Below are 6,000 nucleotides of genomic sequence, written 5' to 3' on the forward strand. Positions count from 1 at the left end.
AAACAAAAGTGAAATAAAGACGTAAATAACAGCCACTTAACCTTTTTATACAACACGGCATATTGATAAAAAATACACATTTTAAACAGTATTATCTTGTGAACTGCGTTCAAAAAAATGCAACTGCCTCCACCGTTCACATTTTTAACTATTATGTTGCCTGCGCTGAGGAAATGACAGCAGACGTCCACCATGCAAAACAGAATTCAGAAACCAATTTAAATGCCAGAGCTTCCTTATTCCACACACACACATAATAAATTTCCTGGAACAAACCCCCCCCCCCCCCCCGGCAACACACCTCGCCTCCATGGAGTCGGCAAAAACAAATGTTAACTACATGCGCATTCAGCCAAAATGCATCTGTAAGAGGCAATAAAACTATACAGGTTGAGGAAGTGTTTCTCCAAAATGAAAAACTTATAAAACCGATTGCTTACCGGGAATGCCCAAATGCACTGCCAAACTGCTGACCTTTACTTCAGCTGAGCTGCATTCCCTTCACACAACGAAAATAAAATGTGCTTTTGCAAGGTCGGGTTCTTTTGTCGCCTCAGACATGATTTGAAAATGAAGAGCGACAAGAGGAAGGAAGGAAGGGGGAACTTTTCACTCAACTGGTACGGACGGGTAAAATAGGAGAGGGCGGGCAAGTTTGCCGGAGGAGTTTGCCGGCCGGGGACGTGTGGGCGGAATAAGCAAGAAGCTTTCTGAGGGGCTCGAGGAGGACGATCGAGACGGGCCGAGCTGGGATTCAAGGTTACTGAGGGATGAAGGGAGGGTGTAGCTGGGGGCCCATTCCTCACGGCTGGGTTAGTGGAAATGCGGCGACACTGGTCCCCTCTCCTCCGGGGGTGGGGGTGGGGGCGGGGTCGCTGTTTATCTCCCCCCCCACCCCACACCCACACACACACACACACACCCAAAGTGATGCTGCCTCCCGGGGAGGAGGGTGAAAACTCCGGGCGGACCACAGGGCCTGTTGGAGTCGCTGCCTCCAAGCCCAATGACATTCTTTCCTCACGGCCCTCCGAATCGAAGGGCCCGACCGCCAGCCGCTTAATTTCCATCCCCAACCCCAGGTACAACTCACCGCTTGTCCCTTCCGGTGCTGCCCGCCGCCCCGCTCCCCCTCATCTTCTCTCTCTTCTCCTCCTCCAACCGACAACACAACCGCATCAGACTAGGCCGGCCGCAGGCACTCCTCCTGCCACCGCGCCACCTACCGCTCGGGAGGCCACTCCTCCTGCTACCGCGCCACCTACCGCTCGGGAGTCCACTCCTCCTGCTACCTCGCCACCTACCGCTCGGGAGGCCACTCTTCCTGCTGCTCGGGAGGCCACTCTTCCTGCTGCTCGGGAGGCCACTCCTCTTGCTACCGCGCCACCTTCCGCTCGGGAGGCCACTCTTCCTGCAGTTCGGGAGGCCACTCTTCCTGCAGTTCGGGAGGCCACTCCTCCTGCTACCGCGCCACCTACCGCTCGGGAGGCCACTCCTTCTGCTACCGCGCCACCTACCGCTCGGGACGCCACTCTTCCTGCAGCTCGGGAGGCCACTCCTCCTGCTACCGCGCCACCTACCGCTCGGGAGGCCACTCCGCCCAGGTGCCACTTCCCCTCCTTTCTGTCACCACTTGGGGCCTGGAGCTGACCAAAGTGTGGGTCAGGGCTGCTGCGGATCATAGAATCCCTGCAGAGCCGGAAGGGGCCAATTGGCGCATCCTGGCTGCACCAACCCTCTTAAAGAGCAACCTACCTAGGCCCATTCCCCCCAAACCCCATAACATAATCTTGCACATCTTTGGACTGTGGGATGAAACCGTCACTGTCCAGCCCAGCAAAGTCCTGAAAGACATGCTTGTTAGGTGAATTGGACATTCTGAATTCTCCCTCTGTGTACCCGAACAGGCAGCAGAATGTGGCGACTAAGGATTTTTCACAGTAACTTTGTTGCAGTATTAATGTAAACCTATTTGTGACACTAATAAAGATTATTATTATCAGAGCCCAGCAACTTGTCTGCATCACGTATTCATCCAATTACTTTTTAAAGTGTGTACAGTAAGAAGTCTTACAACACCAGGTTAAAGTCCAACAGGTTTGTTTCAAACGCGAGCTTTCGGAGCACTGCTCCTTCCTCAGGTGAATGGAGAGGTATGTTCCAGAAACATTTATATAGACAAAGTCAGAGATGCTGGACAATGCTTGGAATGCGAGCATTTGCAGGTAATCAAATCATTACAGATCCAGGGAGAGGGATAATCACAGGTTAAAGAGGTGTGAATTGTCTCAAACCAGAACAGTTGGTAAGATTTTGCAAGTCCAGGCAAGATGGTGGGTGAATGTATTGCGACTTGAATCCAAGATCCCTGTTGAGGCCGCACTCATGCGTGCGGAACTTAACTATAAGTTTTTGCTCGGCAATGCTGCGTTGTCGACAACGAATGAACGGGCATCGTGCGACAATCACCAGGCAGGAATGTTCCCTTCCAGTCGGAGAACAATTCAGCAGTCAAGGGCATTCAGCCTCTGATCTCCGGGTAAGCGTTCTCCAAGGCGGTCTTCAGGACACGCGACAACGCAGAATTGCCGAGCAAAAACTTATAGCTAAGTTCCGCACGCATGAGTGCGGCCTCAACAGGGATCTTGGATTCATGTCGCATTACATTCACCCCCCACCATCTGGCCTGGACTTGCAAAATCCTACCAACTGTTCTGGCTTGAGACAATTCACACCTCTTTAACCTGTGATTATCCCTCTCCCTGGATCTGTAATGATTTGATTACTTGCAAATGCTCGCATTCCAAGCATTGTCCAGCATCTCTGACTTTGTCTATATAAATGTTTCTGGAACATACCTCTCCATTCACCTGAGGAAGGAGCTGCGCTCCGAAAGCTCGTGTTTGAAACAAACCCATTGGACTTTAACCTGGTGTTGTAAGACTTCTTACTGTGCTCACCCCAGTCCAACGCCGGCATCTCCACATCATTTTTAAAGTGTGACTGTATTGAATCTGATTCCACCACTTGTGCACCAATAGAGCAACACGCTGTGTTCAAACAGAAATATTATATCTGTGCTCTGGTTCTCATGTCAGAAGGAGGCTGCTAAAGTAAATGCTGGAAATGCATAGTCTCCGTAGGCAAATAAAAGAGTCTGTGCCAAACTGGCCAGCTCCAACATTTATCTTCTAATACGTTTATTTGTGATTCATTGTTCCAATGGCCTTTGATAAGTTAAAATGCTATACAATTATCTTCTTACAATGCATATTGACATATTGTGCACCTTGCTTTCACATCAGGATGAGCAAACAAATCCCACCATTCCCCTTGGCATGCCTGAACTTATTTTCAACTCAAAATGGTTTCTCCGGATAAAAGTGTTGCTATGGGAACCTATTTATCTTCCAAACTATGGTGTCTTTTTATAGAATAGATGTAGCTACTCTTTGTTCCAATCCTATTCAAGATCCTCCCCCAACATTTTCTTGTATTGCTGACCGTGTTGGTGATGCTTCCCACTGTCAGTCTCCAATCTGGAGAGTTGCATTAACTGCACCGCCATTTTCTACCCATCCTTCATTTTTATCTGTTCCACCCCCGACTTATCCCTTCTGTTTCTTGGTTTTTGTGAAAACACATCACCAGAATCACTCCGGTTTTCCCACCGGTGGGAGCACTTTTCTCTGATCGGGAGAATTGCCCCCCAAAATTTCAGATCAAAGTGATGTTGATCTGATGAAAAGTCATCTTGGGCCAAAGTTTTATTGTTTCTCACCGAACATTCGTGAACAAGTTGCTGCATCAGAACAGGAATAGGCCATTCTGCCCCTTGAACCTGTTCTCTCATTCAGATTTTGATTGATTAGATTTTGATTGATCAGTGTCTCAACTCCATCCCCTGCCATGGCTCCATATCCTTTAATACATTATCCAACAAAAATCTATGAATCTACATTTTGAAATTTTCGATCAGCCCCAACAGCGAGAGAGTTTCAAATTTGAAAAATGAAAAATGAAAATGAAAATCGCTTATTGTCACGAGTAGGCTTCAATTTCAATGAAGTTACTGTGAAAAGCCCCTAGTCGCCACATTCCGGCACCTGTCTGGGGAGGCTGGTACAGGAATCGAACTGTGCTGCTGGCCTGCTTGGTCTGCTTTCAAAGCCAGCGATTTAGCCCAGTGAGCTAAACCAGCCCCTGCTGAACCAGCCCCTGCAGACTTTTTATCTGCAGAGGTATTTCCTGAAATCACACCTTAATAATTTATAAGGCCTTTTCTTCAGTCTCCACTATCAAATCTTTTAATCAATTTAAATAACTCCATTAGACCATTCCTTAATCTTTTACACTCAAGGGAATACAAACTTAATCTATGCAATCTGTTCTCATAAGCCTTTTAACTCCAGTATACTTCGGTGAATTTGCTCCATAACCCCTTCAAAAGCAGAGGAGTTCTCCCTGGTGCACAAGCCATTATCATTCTGTCCAACAGCACCAGTAAAAACAGATTCCTCGAACAGGTGCTGGAATGTGACGACTAGGGGCTTTTAACAGTAATTTCATTGAAGCCTACATGTGACAATGAGCGATTATTATTATTATTATTATCTGCTCATCTTCACAATATTGTCTGGGGGAGTTTGCCCGGTGCAAATTCGCTTTCACGTTTCCTTACATAGCACCTTTAACATATTTCGCTGGTTGTAAAGCACTTTGGGACATGCTGAAAATATAACCACTCAGTTCAAGAGCAATTAGGGATGGGCAACAAATGCCGGCCCGGCCAGCAATGCCCACATCCCAAGAACAAATTTTTTAAAATGTTTTTTGTTTCATTTTTAATTTTTTTTTACCAATAGCGTGGCCAATCCGCCTACCTTGCACAACTTTGGATTGTGGGAGTGAGAATGTGCAAGCTCCACAAGGATAGTGACCCCCTGGGGCCGGGATCGAACCCGGGTCCTTGGTGCCATGAGGCAGTAGTGCTAACCACTGCATCACCATGTCGCCCTAAACAAAATATATTAACCAAAGTATTTATTTCTGTCTTTGGATCCACACTTTACAGGCATTGTACACATAGAATACAGAAGCAGGAGGAGGTCATTCAGCCCTTCGAGCCTGCTCCACTGTACATTATGATCATGGCTGATCATCAAATTCAATACGCTTATCCAGCATCCCCCCCCCCCCCCCCCCCCCCCGCCCCCCCCCATATCTAATTCCTCCTTGAAATTACCCAATATTTTGGCCTCAACTACTTTCCATTGTGGCGAATTTCACAGATTCACCACTCTCTGGATGAAGAAATTTCTCCCCACCTCAGTTCTAAAACGTTTATCCCTTATCCTCAAACTCTGACCCCTAGTTCTGGACTCCCCCACCATCTGGAACATTCTTTCTGAGTCTACCCTGTCTAATTCTGTTAGAAGTTTATAAGTTTGACTTCTGGTGGCGGGTAGGAGGAAGCCGCACGTTGGAGGGCTCCCGCCCGAGAATTGATTTCCCTTTCCCAGGAGCAACTTTTGATTTGACAAGGGTAGGAAGGCACAGAGAAAAGAGATGTCCAAATCTCAAAGAAAAACGGCTGTGAAAAAAGGGGCTAATGAAGGTCCGCCGGTGGGTGGAAAGGTCAGCTCAGGAACTGGAGGGAAGGCGGAGGGTGGGGAGCCGAGTGAGGCCGCACTGTTCATGGCAGAAAGGATGACCAAACGATGGCTGTGGAACTTGAAAACCACTTCGCAAAGCATATCGAAGCGATGAAGAAGGAGATGGGGATGGTATTGAAAGTGCTGGTGGAGGAGGCGATTACCCCGGTGAGGGCGGCGGTATCGAGCGCAGCGGCGGAGGTGTGGGAGCAAGGTGAGACACTGAAGTGGAAGAGGCACCAGCGCAACACAGTGATCAACTCACCTCGATGGAGAAGGAGCTGCAGAGGGTGATAGAGACCAACAAGGGTCTGCGAGCCAAAATGGAAGACCTGGAAAACAGATC

The 6,000-nt window shown here is 48.2% G+C and overlaps 1 protein-coding gene across 6 annotated transcripts in view; it reads right to left on the bottom strand.

The window, feature by feature from the left end:
* The window catches only part of nipa2 (NIPA magnesium transporter 2), a 72,550-nt gene extending 71,329 nt beyond the window's left edge, over positions 1 to 1,221 (bottom strand). For 2 of the 6 annotated variants that reach the window (XM_038818076.1, XM_038818073.1), the window contains exon 1: positions 441 to 463. The gene's annotated coding sequence lies outside the window, so the exon portion shown is untranslated. The other 4 variants (XM_038818075.1, XM_038818072.1, XM_038818077.1 and 1 more) reach the window with 4 other exon arrangements.
* Positions 1,222 to 6,000: the final 4,779 nt, after the last annotated feature.

The sequence above is a fragment of the Scyliorhinus canicula genome, chromosome 14, assembly GCF_902713615.1.
Source record: "Scyliorhinus canicula chromosome 14, sScyCan1.1, whole genome shotgun sequence".
In the NCBI taxonomy this organism is placed as follows: Eukaryota; Metazoa; Chordata; class Chondrichthyes; order Carcharhiniformes; family Scyliorhinidae; genus Scyliorhinus; species Scyliorhinus canicula.